At 40.2% G+C, this 17,291-nt stretch overlaps 1 long non-coding RNA gene across 2 annotated transcripts in view; it reads left to right on the forward strand.

Moving 5' to 3' along the window:
• Window positions 1–9,093, forward strand: part of LOC114015100 (uncharacterized) — a 31,742-nt gene extending 22,649 nt beyond the window's left edge. For both annotated transcript variants that reach the window (XR_008731099.1, XR_008731098.1), the window contains 2 exons: window positions 5,727–5,874; window positions 7,599–9,093. This is a non-coding gene — a long non-coding RNA (uncharacterized LOC114015100). The remainder of the gene's footprint in view (window positions 1–5,726; window positions 5,875–7,598) is intronic.
• The last annotated feature ends 8,198 nt before the right edge of the window (window positions 9,094–17,291 follow it).

Genomic DNA, 17,291 nt, shown 5'->3' on the forward strand with positions numbered 1-17,291 from the left:
TAAAAGTTGGGCGGTTTTCTCCCTGAATCAAGCTCTGTAATAGCCTCCATTTTCAAATAATTATCTTTGCTAGTGACAGACAAAATTAATAATCAGAGTTTTGGTTTTTAACCCTGCCTGTCACCCATAGCACTGACACTGAGGACCACGGGGTGGATTATTCAGCCATTAACATTATATGATGTTGCTGAATGCAGCGTATTTCCTGTAGCTTAAAAACATGCCACGCTGTGGCAATGCAGAGTAGGCAGCTTTTAAAGTTTGGATTAAATCTAAGTGAAAGTCTCCCATGACTCATTCAACTCCTGCCATTACCTTATGTATTGTGATAATGGTGTAGTGTAAGGCAGGGATTTAAAAGGACAAGAACATAAATCTTTCTCTGAGGTGGATGACATTTTGCCATTGCCTGTGCATCAAGAGGATGGAGGGAGCTTGCTGTGTTGCTGTTTCCCACCCTACTCCTAGTAGGAAAGCAAAATGCAAACTTTACACTCAGATCAAACCCTGTATTTGTCTCCAAGACAAAATTTCCCATTGAATCAAGACCTGCAAAATTTGGTCCCATAGGGAAGAACTCAGGAGTTCTCAGTAACACCCTGAGGAGACCTTATCGCTTTGTTAGCCAGAATCAGCTTCAAAGTCCCTGCCATTGCTTTGGTTGCATTTTTCCTTGGATGGGAGAAAAAAATCCAGGCAAAATGATGCCTCAGTGCTCTATGCTCTTTAACTATTCACCCCAAATGGTCTGCCTCTTTAAATGAAGCACAGGCTGGGACACGCTATCTGCTTCTCAGAAAGCTGAAGGTGGATGCATGCCAGGGATTTGTGCAGCTTCCTGGCTTTCCTGATAAAGAAAGGCCACTGTGAGGTAAACCTCTGCTCTCTCCCTGACATGGCTGCCCAGAAACAAGGGACCCAAAAAGACAAGGAAAACATGGAGAACGTGGCACCAGAGCCAACTTGCCTGCGCAAGAGGTGGCCTCTGAAGAGTCCACACGCTTCTGCATTTAGAAACGTGAGCTCTGAGCCTGAGCATTTGATTCAGCGGGTGGAAAGTATGAGAAAGCACAGCTAAGGCTGAAAGTTAATGATAGCATTTGACCATGTTAACCAGTAAATGACAAGGCAGGGTCACGGGAGTTAATTATTCAAGTAAGTGACTGCTAAAAGAAATGTTTAAGAAATGCTGGTAGTTTGCACGGACTGCAATAGAAAGTGACTAATCATTTCAAAGTTTAACCTTGACAGCTCTACGCAGACCCTTCTTGCTCTTTTTCTGGTTTTGTTTTTTAAATCAATATGGTCTACCTCACAGACAGAACATTAAAGGTTTTGCAGCAAAAAAACACTCTAGCTGCTGGAAAGGCACCCGTGACTTGAAGACAAGCACTTCAGGAGAGAAGCAATCTGATTTAGAGGTGTTCCAGCTTACGGAGAAGTGGGCTGTCGCCCCAGCTCCCAGTCTCCTGTGTGATGTGGGGCTGCTCTCCTTGCCTTTCAGTACTTGTGTATTTAGGTTATAACCTCTTTGGGGCAAACTCTACCTTGTTTGTTCGGTGCCAAGTACCATCAGGCCCTGCTTGCCACTGATGTCCCTCGGCACTGCCATGGTATAAACACTAACGAAGAGAGACTGCTCATACCTGTGTAGCCCCAACTGAATCCACCACTTAAAAAAATGTCATTATTTTTTTGGTGCCCAGATAATTTAAAAAACTCTCAGGCAAAATACAATTACTGCCCTGCCATAACTGCTAAGCTTCTGTGGGACATACCTGCATAATTTTAAGAGCCAGACATTCCACTAGACCTCTTTGTTTCAACAATCTAATACCAGAGAGGGAGGTAATAACTGGCAATGTATTTTTCTTCTTATGGATGCTGAACTGCTTTACAACTTCTAATACTGATACATGAGTCTACAATAAATTAAAAAAAGCCAAGTCTAAATGAACGTTTTATAATGCTGCAACAGATATACAGCACTTCTCATCCCAAATGTACTTAAATCAGACATACAGTTGTCACTTGTCCTCTCAGGGAAGTGCATCTATCTCCATACTGGGACACAACATGTGTTTAATAAACAATATTTGAGGTTTAGACATGGACAGGAATAATTTTTCCCGCTTACATCTCTGGTAAGAATAAAGCAAAAAATAAAAGCACATTTAATGCCTATGTGCCTGTTAAGATACTGAAACTAAAAGGACTTGGAGAAAGAATTTAAATATGAAGAATATATTACAGAAGATAAAAATGAAATTTGAGCTGGAAGATGACAGGGCAACTAAATGAATATTATTTTTTCCTTAAAAAAAAATATGTTTTTGAGGTTACAATCTGGTTATTTAGAAAGCCTGGCTTTACCCTTATCCGAAAACCAGAACCTCCAGTGTTACTTGTGCCCATTGCTGGGGTGGGCGCTGCACTGGAATACAATCTTTGTGAGTACCACAAAGGGAACACTGCAGAATCCTCAATACTATGGCTTATGGGAAAACATTAATTCTTCAAGAGTAATTTATTCCTGATGTGTAGCATGAAATCATGTGAAATCATGGAGGTTGTGGGAGCTTCCTATTCTTCCTGCTCATGTTGTAGGGGTGCTAGAGAGGTTATCTTTTTGGGTTCTCAAAGAGACAAGGAAATCCAGTTGTCAATGTGTAGGTCAACATGTAGGCATGGTCAACCCTTCACTAAATGTTGCCTTAGATTTATTGCCCAAAAGGGCCTTCAGCAACAATACACAGTCACCCGGGTATATATGACAGTAATTACCCATGTCACAAGTCCTGCTGCCTAGGGCGTCATTGTCCCTGGAACTCCTGGAACAGCTTTGAAATGGCTGGCATGAGCTAGAAATGGGCTTTCCTTCCTGCTAGCCCACTCTTGTGAGCACAGTTGCCACCTCTGCAAACAAACATGCACAGCTGGGAGGCACAACATTCAGGCTTAACTTGAGGACAGTCTCTGGTAGCAGTCCTCGGCATCCTTACAGGGGCCACGCAAGCTAAACTTCAGGATAAGCAAGTAAATAGAAATGTTCATTTGGATAATGAGAGGACTTGTACAGCTGGGTTACCACAGAGATTGCTAGCAACACCATTTGACAGACATATGACCTATTCTACCAGAATGCATGCGAAGACAGGAGAAAGTCCAGGCCCACAGCTTGTGACTGAATGCCATTTTCTGCACCAATGGAGTGTTCCCAAACATCATGGTGAGCTGTCAACAGCCAGGAGGAAGGAATCTCAGCCATGGCTAGGAAAAATGTGCTCAAGGAGCAGGGCAAGGGTGGTGGGAGGCAGGGGGCATAAGTATAAAGAGAATCTTTGATGCAACTCATACCTGAGAATAAATACAAAAGAATATAATTTTTTTTTTAAGTTATCATTGCAAACAATCCAGTGCCAAGTCAGCCTACATTAAGGGCAAACTTGTTAGATAAGCACATAAATTAAAGACTGCAGAAAGCAGAAGTTTGGTTTTCAAGTCCTATTGCTCAAGTCAAGAACAATTTACTCTCCTGCAGTACTTGGACCAGGGCACAGGGATGCAGTAAAGACCGTGTGGGTCAGTCATAGTGTTCACTTTGCTTTGGCCTGAGAAGCTAGGAAGCCACAACAGTTCTCTGCTTGTAGACTGTCTGTTGCTCTAGTTATGAATGTCCCTTTTGTCCTCTTAACAATCCCATTTTTGTGTTTAGGAAGACAGTCTTTGACCCTTTCCTGGGCTAGGAATGAAAGCCAACTGAAGCTGTAGGATGCTGTTCTTCCAAAACTACTTTGTGGTGCTCTCTTTTGATGCAATTGCTGGTATCTTGCAAGCCAGTGATCTCAAGCTACTTCGCTAGTCTGCCTTCATCGACCTCTACCAGTAGTGATAACCACTGCTTATAATACATTTTTTCAGTCTTCCCTGAACCATCCTTGCACATATTCCCTAGAAATAATTTCAGAGCTGGTGGTTTTAGACTTTCAGCTCAATGTTATGTGTCTCAGAGCTGGCAGATGGGACAAAGAGAGGCCCAGGCCCTGCAACATCCTCTCTTGATGCTGTCCTGCTTATTTTTCTGAGTATCCTTACAGGGAAACTTTCAGTCTGTTTTGAGTTTTCCTTCCTCCTGTAAACCTGCCAGTTTTAGATAGCGTGACAGTGATACATACTTTCAGGTAAGTGTTGGTACTTAAATGTGCCTGAGCTCCCTTTATAGTCATTGGATGCAATTCAGAGGCAACAGTCACATATTTAGTGCATTTTTAGGCACTGCAACAGGTAGATGCAGTTCTGTCTACCTGTCTCGCCTCCAGCTAGTACTGCGGAAGGGTCTTCTGTGGGTCAATCCTGAGTCACATCTACAAGGATATCCTGGATACCATAAGTGGCCTCAAGTGGCACAAGATCCTTACCTGTGGACAAACAAATGAAGCTCCTACCTCACATCATCTAGCTCCATCTATATTTACCAGTAAGAAATAGGTGTCTTTATTTCACCTCTCTGAGAATGGGCTGGTGTGCCCCCGGGGATTCCTGTCTCTATCCACTGATTTAATAGGAATATTAAAATAGGTGAGTAGATGAGGTGTGATGACTTATATTTAGATGGCTATAGTGGGGTGAAATGAATCCCGTCCATACCGGCACATGATTGATGTTGGAAGAGTAAGCACCTTGCACTTTGCTCTTAAATGTCATAATAATTTTGGTTAGATTTAATGTGTTTCTAAAAGTGTTCCTGCTTTTATTAAATTGATCCTTGTTAATTATAATGCAATAAATTTTAGAAGAAGCTTTAAAGGGTAATGATTTATGCATCTATGTTCAAAAATCAGAAATATCAGACAGCAAGCCAGCAAACTCCTACAGAATTCAGAATGTTCATTTGAGAAGTAATTTAAAATCCCTATGCAAGTCAAATAGGGGCAGAAGGATGTACAAGACATATTAATATATTGTGACAAACTACAAAGAAGCTTTCAGCTATATAGCATCTTGACAGGCTGTTCAAAATCAAGCATTTAACCTCACTCTTTACCTTGATAATAAGGTTTCCCTCTTTGCTTCACACATATATTATGCCATATTTAACAGTCAAAAGGGAAAAAAAAAGTAATAGTTTCTTCACTGAGAGCCAACTTTGTTGAGATGCACTCCATGACTCTTCTTGTCTTTTATCATAAGAAAAGCATCCTGTACTTGCTTGTATAGCAAACAGATCTTTCCTAGCAGTAGTCCTGATATCCAAATAGGGATTTATGAGGCTATAGCCTTGCCCCTCAGGAACAACTGCTAGTGTGTTAATCTGCCAAAAACCAAACCAAACAACAACAAAAAAAACCCAACCAAAACACACACACCCCAAAATATCAAGGGAAAAAAAACCCAAATGCAATATCTCTTTCTTAAGTCCTGTCTCTCTAAAGATACAGGCTTTACTTATTTCCTCTGAGCAGTCAGTGTTCACGTTAGTGACACAACCTTATTAATCCATTAGTGCTCATAAAACTCCACAACAGTACTCAAAAAGTATTTATAGACTCAAAAATAGAAGCCAGGGTATATCTCTATCATAAAAACCACCCTTTTTTGCGATGTTCATTCCATAAATTTAGTTATTCACTGCTCAATCACACCTAGCATGGTAGTCTTTCTGGTCGATAAATGCCTACAAGACCTGGTGATTTTCATGCATTATCTGTATCACCTGCTTTTCTTAGATTGCCCTATGCTGATCACTATTCAAACAGCTGCTGCAGTTACTGAACTTCTCCTGGTACATCCCACTCAGCTGCTGTGTCTGAGAAGAATTCTGCTGGTCTGCTGAGAAGCTGTATGTGAGATGCTAGAAGGAGTAAGCAGGTGCAGGTAAATAGCTAAAATCTCTAGAAAAAACCAAGAAAAATTGAATTTTATCAAGTGAAATAAAAGTACCTGTGCAAAGTCGTGAGTTCTTATAATTCTCTTAGCGCACTACTGGTATTTCACAGCTTGTTACAAAAATGCCTCAGACAGGGCACTGTAAGGAAGTGAATGGTGATACTCGTCCATAATGTCTTGGACTTTTTGTGAAGATGCACGTCATGAGCACAGGCAGTGTGCACACTGTTCACATCAATGATGGTGTCTGCGTGGTATCAATAAAACTCTCAAGGTATGGAAATGGACTGAGTTGGTTTCTGTTATTGTTTTTCTGAGTTAGGGGAATATAGGACCTGGGACTACTTCCAGTGGCTAAAATGGCAGCAAGAATCAGGAAAAAAATAAGCTGACAGACATGATTATTATAATGATTACAATTCCTCTCAGAACCAGTTATCAGTTGTCCTACACCTAAGATCAAGGTGTAGCCTATGTACATAATAAAAAGCAGGAAGAGAAAGGTGAAACACTTGGGATTAATTACATGCTGAATGTGTCAACTACAGAAATATTGGGCCAAATTTTCAGGACTGCTACACATTGAGTTTAATTGTGTCATTCTTTAGCATTTCTCTGTAGAGGAATGAAGCTGGGTTAATTAACATTGATAACATAGAGCTGTGGGCTGGCTTCAGGGGCTGCGGGTTGGCCAGTGTAGATAAGGTGCAGCTGTGGCTGGTTCTGTTAAGTGGTTGAGAGGCAATGGAGAGAGAGCAGCCGAGGAAGACAGAGGAGAAACAGAGAGGAGAGAGAGAAGGAGCGCCCTGGATGAGGAGAGACTAGGAGAAGGCAGCAGAGGGACTGGCATGAAGAGTATGTTGGTATGAGATGGTAAAAGACCTTGTTGCAGCTTGGTAGTTTGGAGAGTGCTGCGACATTTCTCTAGATCAATTGTTCTCAAGTCACTGTATTTCTGGGTAGACATCAGCCTTTATGCCCAGATTCAGTGAAGGTATAATAAGTGTAACAGAGCGAAGTGATTTTATTATTTTTTTTTTTTTTTTACTTCTGTTGATCTTCAGTTTACATATGTACCCCTATGCTGTATTTATCCTTTTGGGAAAAAAAAATGCATAAAAATAGCCATTACTAGCAATAGGAACTCTGCATGAAGGATCATCTTTAAGAAAATCTGCAAATGAATGCATCTTTTGAAAGTACCTATGTTATTCAGAAGTCAGGCACATTCTGCTTTTTCCTTGCTTCTTAATAACAAAGCAGTAAGCTTGTTTCATGGTAACAATAATAGCCACTGTACCAAATTCAATCCAGTGCTCTAAATACAGCGATACTGACATCTGACAACACTTGTGGCAGATTATTATGGTCCTCCATCATCAAAGCACAGTAAAACTTCAAGGCTGCAGTAAAAATTAATCTGGCCGTGAAACTGGCCTATAATTATGACTGCCCCTGTCCCCAACTACCGCAACATTGATGTGTACAAGTCATCAGATGTGACGTTGTGAGGGTATTATATGTACATAAAGCTTGCAGGGAGAAACAGATGGTTGCTACAAAATATTCAGAAACCAACTACTTAAAGTGCATCTTTTTACACCTCCTGTGTCATTACAGACAGTACCATGAGTAAGCGAGTTAGAAATACCTAGGATGTTTTGAAAACTTACTACCACTGAGCTGGTAATAACATTTCACCTTTCTTGCAGAGACTACTGATTCAAAGTCTGGCCTGAGTCGATCTGACCAAGAAAATTATTTTGATTTAATTGCTATAGTAGTTCTAGTGAAAATCCTAAGGATGAAAGTCTACATTACAAAACCACAGCCATCCCTAGGACTTTTCTGGATCCTCAGAAAAGGTGAAGGAACTGAATACCCAGAAGAAACTGGTCACTAGCATAGAGCTGGGAAAAAGCTAGGGACACGGTGTGGTGCTGCTGGTGGCAGAGCACTGTTAGGAGGCGCAACTCCTATTGATGGAAGATGTTTTCTCTGAGGCTTATCAAAGGACTAATACTGCATTCATTCAATTAAATACTGATTTGGAGTTTTGTATTGTCTCCTGCTAAGGAGAGGCATATATTGGGTTTCGCCTCACTTGCTTAATTGCTTTTGTATTCTCAGTTTGCCAAGTGTCTGTATAATCCATATGTGGTAATAATTTCATGCACAAACTTTAGTACGCACAGTGCTGCAGAAGTTGAACAAACCTTGTCAATCACTGAACACAGGAAAACCTGTTGGTGGAACAAATTTGCTGCATGCTTTAATTGTAGTCAGAGAGGCCTAGCTTCCCCTAGATTTTCATGGTTTGCTGTTCAACTAGAATTTCTTCCATGCATCTGAAATTTGCTCCAGGTTATGTGATGTTTTGTGGTCCATCACAACATGGCATATTACCAATTGAGACTATATAATCCACGATGAAAATATGCCCTTAATTCTCCATGACAAATGGAAAGAATTTGGATATCTTATTTAGAACAGTAGAGGGGAAATGGAATACAGCCCAGCTCTGTAGTTTAAATTTATCTTTTTTGTTAAAGCAAAAAGGGTATACACGTAAAAGGTATCTGAAACTTAGATTATTCATGAAGGACTCAGTGGCTTAAGCTTTGCTGAGTTGGCTTGCCCATTTTTCTTAACTGCTTCCTACCCGTGCTTATTTCCATAATAAATGTGCCGGTATAATTTTGGATATGCTTTTATGATATTGAAATAGGCCTTCTGGAAAACTCATTTAGCATTTCAGTATAACACTTCTACAGAGTTAGAAAAACAGAACAGAAAACTTTATCCTTTACAAATCAGTGAAAACAGCCCTTTTGACTACGTGAGACTGCAGTTGCACAATTTTTTGAATTTTCTTTTAACATTCCACAGCATGATAGATGCAATGCCAACACGAAGAGAGGTATATGGTCTCTACTCCAAAAAGAAAATTTTCTATTATATTCTACAAACTAGTTTCAAACTCTAGGGACATGGCTTTTAAAATGGTATCCATAGATTGTCTCATGTTAATTACTTCTTTAAATCTATCATATTTTTTTCTCAGGGATCTGCTTATTAATATTGACATTATAGTGTTAATACCTTTTGTATTGTAAGTAGTACAGTGTGAGAGTGCTGTAGAATAACTAATTATAATTGTAAATGCATCCAGATATTTTGAAAAAGAAATAAATAGATTTGATTACTGCTTATTATCTACTTAATGCATGTGTAAGTAAATGTTTAAATACTTTGCATTTGCAACTGAAATTGAGTCTTCTTATTCTACCTGCAGCTGGGCTACAAACTAAGTCCATAAATAACAGGTGTTTTAGTTTCACTGACTCATTTCTCAGCTTCCTCAGGGTCAGTCAAGCCACTAAATATTTCCCAGATGTGCCTTATAATACAAGGTCTCAAATCAAAGTACTATCATTGTGGGATGCCTCATGTTGAGATTAACCCCTCTCTTATTTGAAGATTTTTCTTCTGGATCAGTGGCTGACTGTTCTGCAATGGCCAATGTTCATGGCTGACACTAAACAGGCACAAAAAACCCCTCATTTTCTTTCATGAAGATTTGATTTTGTTTTCCTGATGCTGCCCAATACATCTTAATGAAAAGGTTTTACAGAGCTGAAGTGAGATAGGGCCTGGAAACTGTTTTATGTTCTTTTGTGCTTTTCAATTCTTCCCTTTTCTTCCCTTCTTCCACCATGTGAGATGGACTGCATTGCATCAGTGCAGTGGCAGAAGACCAATAGTGCTACATTTAGCTGTTTGTAATAAACATTCCCTGAATGATGGGAAATATTTCTACCTTGGGAGCAAAGTGTGATACACTTCCCCTTCAACCCCCCAACCCCCACAAATGGGCAAGAGACAAGAACTGAAAATCACATGTAGGAATCCTGCATGACCCTACAAAACATTGCCATGAAACTTAATTGTCACTGGTAAAGCTGGGATTATTTGTAGTCATATAAATTCACCTTTGCAGACTAATGCTTTAATTATTGCATTTTGAGTTTTGTTATTTGGGGTTTTTTTGGTTTGGGTTGTTTGGGGGTTTTTTTGGTATATTAATACAGTTGAAGACATTTCAAGATCATAATTAACTGGAAGACTGATAACCAAAATCAACTCAAAATCAATATGAAACATGGTTACTTCATGGGACCAAACCAGTAACTGTAAGAGAGTATTCTCCACTGAATAGGTAGATTCCTAGACTGTTTTTGCCCCTATGTCATTGAAACTGTTACCACAGACCCTAAAGAAAAGGCAAAAATAATGCCCCTAAAATCTGTGTGAGACTAAAATATTAGGGGAGTGACCACCCAGTATCATGGAGAACTTTGTACAGCTTGGTAAGCAGTTTAATAAAACTACATGTATTTCAACATGGTGCCAGGAGAACTCATTCATCAAGAAATAACGGGGAAAGAAATTAATCTGAAGAAGCTTGTGAGAAATAAAACCAGCAAAAAGGCTCTTCCATGGTAACGCAATGCTTACATGTAGCCCAGGAATTTATACTCAGAAAGTGTAGGAAGGTTACAAACTGCTGTGTGTCATCCCACTGGAATAATAAGACCAGCTCTGGTGTCTACAATTTAATAAGGATCTTGAAAAATCAAAGACATTTCAAATAAGGTTCTCAAGGATGATTAAAATGGAAACTCTTCCTCATGGAATTCATGGAATAAAGTATTTAAGACATTGAAGAGAGGTGAAAAATTACTTAAGTACCTACCCAGAGAACAGGAATTCAGTAATAATGGGCTCTTTGATCTCACAAATAAAGGTGTGACATTGTGGAGGCTCAAAAGGTCTCTTTTCACTGGTTTCAAAAGGGCAGGGTTTTCTGTTCCACTGGAGTGTCAGAGATGGTCAGAATTGAAAGTGGTAGCATTGAAATTTCATCACTTTTGGGGTCTTCACAAAAGGCTCCCTTCTGTTATGACGACTGATGATTTTCATGCATGAGGTAGCTGACTATAGTGAGAAGGACATGGTTCTTTCAACTGCAAAAGAAAAGCTTTAGGAGCAGGGTATCATATTGGAACTCAGACACTTCTTACAGAAGCACAGTTAGAGCATCTCAGCTGGATGCTGAAATGGATTAATTCATAGGAACTTTTGAAGTCAGACCACTCAAAGAAACTGAAATGAGAGTGAGGCCTTGAAACATAAAATACTCAAATATATTTGTCACGTACACCAAGTCTCCAGTGGAGAAAAGAACCAGACAGCTGAGGACTTTCTTAGTGTTAGTTGGCAGTGTCAGGTTGAGATGACAGTCCAATGACCATCAGGCATATATGAGGCCACCAGCCAGGTGTGAGGTCAATCCACGATGCCCAAGCAATAATCTGGGCAGAGGGACACCTCCACCGTTTCTCAGGGCAGGGCAGGGTGCCTGGGGCTGAGCTGAGTTGGGGCCCCTGGGCCATGGGCAGGGTGTGAGGGGAGGTCCCAGGCAAGGCTGGTCAAGGCCAGTAAGGCCCTTTGGGGTCTGGATGGCAGCCTCATAAGGCTCAGCAATTAACATTTGTTTTGGTTTATGCCAGAGACCTTCTCAGGAAAGATGTCCTCGGCATGATGTCTTTTTCTGGCAAGATTGCTAATCTGTACCTCTTACAACCATTTGTGAAAAAGGGTCACCCATCCTTTCACAGTATATATGAAGAATGATGTTCTCATACAAGAATGACATTGTCTTTTGAGACCATTATTCCCTGATGCATAGCATCAGTTTATGAAGTGATGGCAGCTCTTGGGTCATGAGATCATATCAGGCTTTTTATCCTGCTGTACTCCTTTCTTTGTACAGCAGACGTTGGGGTTTAGTAGTTTTCAGCATCCTGTCAAGTAAAATGCCAATGGATGACAACCTAAATTTAATCATTGCCCTTCTGTAATTTAATCTAAATAGAGATCAGGCTGGTTCTGCAGGTTATTTTACAGTGCTTTATTATTTTGATATTGTTTTCTAACAACACTTCAGATTTGAGATAACAAGGATTAGCAGTTACATGACTCCACTCCCCACAAAATTCTCTAAGTTCTCTACCAATTTTTGTGGCTTGTGTTTCATTCTTTCCACACCAGAAAATAATTCTTTATGGCTAATTGCCCACTTCGTTGCAATATTTTCTCCTAAAGATATCATAAGGAAGTGAAAATAGCAAGCTAAGATAAATATTAGTCTTCTTCGGGCAGTATAAACAAGCCTATGCCTACCCTGCTCCAGTGGTCCAACAATTTCTGTGGTGCCAATACAAGCTCTTTCATTTGACTTGGCCTGTATTTTTGGCATACACAACAAACTTAAAAATACTTCCTTTTCATTTCTTATATTTCCAATATCTAAGTTCCCTTTTTGTAGCTTTTGAAACAGTTTTTGTGCAACATCTTGGAAACATTATTTTAACATATTTAGAAAAAATCTCATGTGGTATTGTGAGGTTCATCTATAAATCAATAGCAACAGCTGGGAATACACTATTTTTATATCATTATTATTTTATATTTTTATTTTAGATATCATAATATAACAGTTGTGTTAGTATCTCATCCCCAGCAGTAATCCAAATTGCATCTGAGATCAGAGAGTTTGATATTTTTTCTTTGTCAGGTCAACAGATAGTCTGCCTTAAGACTTTGCTCTGTTGCACTTCTGTGAAACCTCCATGCCAGGGATGTCTGACCTTTTGAATCAGGGCTGGATACCTGTTCTGAAAACCTCTGCAGTTTGTTCTCTCACACTACTCTCCTGTGTCTTATAGATGCAGCAGCAGCTCACAGAACTAAATATCTGGCAATGCGTAAATGCATTTCAGAAATGTTGAAAGTATTTTGGGGGGCAGATTAAGCTGTCAATTGCAGAACACTGCTATTGCAAATGTACCAACCAATGCATTTTTCTCCAGATGTGAACTCAATCTGAAAACATATATGTATAGCTGGAAAAAGGAAGTATCTGTTTTCCCAGGTGTAGAAAGGGTGTTTGTGAAGTGCTTTTGACAACGGCAAGAACTGGTTTATGGTTAGCTTCCATCCACACATCATAAATAACATTCTCACTAAGACAAAAACTTTCTACACCTAACTGCTAAAGCCAAAGAGTCCCTCTCCATTTGCTCTCGTCACTATTCTGATTAGTTAGCTCTCCAAGGCAGTGATCTCTAGTTTTGACAAAACAGTTGTAAGAGACATGAAAATAAAAAAGAAAGTATCTTCCATCTCGTTAAGGCAAGTAGGTGATGGCCTTCAGCTATACTTTCATTTCCCTGTATGTACTGTTGGGTTAGCTTCTGAATGATGCATGCTATTTCCACCATATGAAATTACATCTTTGTTTCTTTTTGCTGTATTTCAGAAGCTCTAACTCTTTTCAAAGCTGCCAGGAGTCACTTGTCAACCTACTGGGTTTTTTCACATCAAAATTTAATCTATGTATAACTGAACAACCTCTAGACTGTCAGAAAGGTGTATTTTCATGTGAAACATCTGTTAAAAACAACTTGGTGATCTTCAAAAACAATGTTTCCCAATAGGGAAGAGAATGGTCAAAAAGCTACTTTATTTTCCTTTTGCATCAAGTGCAGAAAAATATTTCCAACTCTTGTCTGCAGAAATGTGGTGGAAAACATTCCCATTTTACAGGTTTTGGACCGATACTGAAGTGGAAGATGCCACCCAGTGTTCCACTGTGCTTCCTGCTCTGATGAGGAAGTTGCACCCATGCTACCCACTGTTTCACTTACTTTCCTCCAGCAAAGCAGTAACTGTCCTGTTCCAAAGCAGTTTCTATTTTAGGGTGAAGGTTGTTCTCCTAGGAGTTTGACCAGAAGGGCGCAGGAGAGTGGCAAAAGAAAGGCAACATGGTTTTCTCATCTATGTTCTGAAACCCACTGAGATCTTCCAAAGTCCTTGGAAGACCTACTCTAATGGTTTTGTCCCTTTCTTTCCAACGTAGTCTCTGTAAGAGTGTTATGTCCTAGATCTTAATTACATGTTGCTCGTGTAACAGTTATCCTTTCACTTGGCCACTTGGCCCTGTAACTCAGCCCCTTGACTTCTCTGCCCAAATGAAAAAAAAAATAAAAAATGCCAGCCTCTAAAAGTGCAAGAGTGTCTTGGTGGGCTTAAGACTTTGACAGATGAAATCCAGCAAATCTTGCTGCAGTGGCTGAAAAGTCTTTTCGTGCCTCTGTTACCATCACCAGTGTGGGGCTGGCACAAGGCAACGTGCTTTTGTGCCTCTGCTGTGCTAACACAAAGGCTGACAGCCAGTCTTAAATCACCAACAAAGGTGGGCTTGAATAAGATACAATTCTTGTACTGAAGTAGATTGTGCACGGGCATACATTTCTTCCTGTCAATTCTGCTGAAGGGTGATAACCTGTTACAAAGAGACCGTAACAAACAGCTGGGAAGCAATAACGTCTTAAAGCACCTGAACTGTTTGCTAAGCGAAGCTGAATGAAAGCCCTTAAATCTGTTACAAGTGCTTATACTTTCATTTTTCGATTTTAGTCTCGGTTTAAAAACGTATAACTCATATTTTTCATTTTTATATGGAGTAATATTTTCCTCAAATTTCTGCAGTACTTTCATGGTCAGCCTCCTCTACTAACATTAACTGAAAAGAATTAAAAACTTAAATGATTCTGAGCCAGCTCCTGTCAGAAGTAAAGTTAATTTCTGACTCTTTCTTTCTTCCAGGCACTACTTATCAATGGAGAAGAGCTACTTAAATCTTTCCTAGTTTTCTTCCACATTCACAGAGCTTTAACTCTAGTGGGACTTTCTGCTGGCTGGTCCATTTCTCCCTACAGGAATTTTTTAGTTAATTTTATGGCTGATACCATGTGTGATTCAGTGGTTAGTCAGCACCAAATAACCTGACAGTTTTGCTTCATTCAGCATTTGAATTTTAACCCTTCAGCACTTGCCACAATCCTCTGTATGGTTTCTGTGACCAGTGAACCAACTGGATCATGCGTAAGGACCTGGCAAAATACAGTTCCCACATTTTTCACTTTATAGTCCTTGCATTCATTGACAAACTTTCTGAAAACTATTATGTTGCAACAGTAAAAGTGAAACTAGGATTTGACTTACCACTTCTCTAAGTTACTTTTGACATGTTGCAGCTCATGGGACTTTTTTTTAAATTTCAGGTGGCAGGTACTTATGCTTTTGGAGGACAGAAGTATAAGCTCTGTTGACAGTCACTGTGGAGATCCAAGGGCTCACGAGTTGCTGCACAGTAACAAATGAGCTGCTCCTAGACAGGCACTGATAAATTACTATTGGTTTCTTGTCAAATGTGTTTCCCCAAGTGTAATTATGCACAGAGCGTGGATACATTAAACCCATTTCAACCACTACATTTAGCCTCCTCAGCTCTTGAGAACGGAGATGCAAAAACACACTCCGACACTTCTTCCTCACTCTTAAAAAGCCTCAGTATCTCTGCTTCCCACCTTTAAAGAAAATCAATGTTTGGCAGCTGTCTTGTGTTTTTTCTGTATTCCTGATTTCCCTCTGTTTTTGGCATTGCCAACACATCCTGCAATATGCTGCAGTGCCCTTAATAACATTTTGGAACAGCCTCACTAGAAATGCCAGTTCACAGAGGATTGAATTAGCATGCATCATCTACACTGTGTACAGTTATGATTTTTGAGCCTTTCCCAGTATTTTACTGTTGATATTTCTTTTTCAAATGGGTTATACTCATGTGAGGAATGTCCCAGTTTTGTGATGTTTCACTTTTTTGTTTTGCCTCTAAATACTTTGGCTAACATGTTGCTGATGGCACAAAAAACTGCATTACTTGACTGACCAGGCATATTTTTATGGTTATTATTTTAGTTCAGTTGCATGTTCCATTTATTAATAAGTGTATTTGCCATATACAGGTTGGCTATCTCTGTTCTTTGGCTCAGTATCAATCATTTTCAGAGGCTGAAACTGGATTCTGAGCCTCCAGCTAACCAGATAAAAATAGGAACTGTAATTTGTCACAGGTGTTTGCTGGAACAATTCCAGCAATGGACACAATGCTAAAAACTGCAGGACAATGCTAGATTTACATGACATGGTGGGAATCCCCTCTACTGCTACCTGTGATCTGTTTCTAGAGTACTATGGTTTGTGACCTTGTGTAGCTAACTCTCCTGACTTCTAGGTTTTGCTGTTGTAAATGTACCTTTATGTACACTTGAGAATTTTGAAATAAAGTTTTTACAACCTATTCCTTCCTCACATTATGCTTGCTACAGAAGGAACACTATACCAAGTGATGCAGAGTCATGGATTTGCAGAATCAGGTAGGATGGAAGGCACCTCTGGGAGATGTCCCATCCACCTCCCCTGCTCAGGGCAAGGCTAATCAGATCAGGTTGCTCAGATCTGTGCCCAGTTGACTCTTGAACATCTCCAGAGATGGAGTGTATGTCCCACAGTGTGTCTCTGGGTCTCTTGCAGTAGTGGACCAATCTCACAGTAAAAAAAAAAAAACAAAACCAACAACAATGCCTTTAATTGAAATCTCCTGTGTTCCCTCTTGCAGCCACTGCCTCTCATCCAGTCACTGTGCACCTCCAGGAAGAGCCTGGCTCTGTCATCTTTATGTCCTCTGATCAGGCAGTTGCAGACACAACTTTTAGTTGCAGATTTTCCCTTAGACTTCTTTTGCAGGCTAAACAGGTTTAGCACTTGCAGCCTTTCCTCACAGATCACGTGCTTCAGCTCCAGAGCAGCTTACTGGTCTCCTCAGGACTTAGTTCAGTATGTCCATGTCTATCACGTATTGTAGACCCCAAACTATTCCAGATGCAGTCTCACAAGTGCCACATAGAGAAGGAATATCACTTCCCTGGACCTGCTGGCTACAGTCTTGCTAATACAGCCCAGGACACTGTTGGCTTTCCCAGCCACAAGGTCGCATTGCTCGCTGATGTTCCATTTCTTGCCCTCCAGAACCACCAGGATCACAGGAGGATGCCTGTATCGTTGCATGAGTTTATCCCATCCCACATGCAAGACTTTGTATTTGCCTTTGTTAAATTTCGTGACATTTCTGTCGGCCCATTTCTCCAGCTTGTCAAAGTCCCTCTGAATAGCAGCCCTGCCCTGCAGTGTATTGACTGCTCCCCCCAGTTTGGTGTCATATGCACACTTTCTGGGAATGCAGTCCATCCCACCAGCCACATCATCAATGAAGAAATTAAAACACTGCTGGTCCTGGTACTGATCCCTGAGGGACACCACTAGTTACTGGCCACCATGCAAGTTACTTTGTGTCACTGATCACAGCCTGTTGAGCCCAGCAGTACAGCCAATTTTCCACTCACCTTATCATCCCTTTATCTAGTCCATATCTCACC

Source organism: Falco cherrug, chromosome 2 (genome assembly GCF_023634085.1).
Source record: "Falco cherrug isolate bFalChe1 chromosome 2, bFalChe1.pri, whole genome shotgun sequence".
Lineage (NCBI taxonomy): Eukaryota > Metazoa > Chordata > Aves > Falconiformes > Falconidae > Falco > Falco cherrug.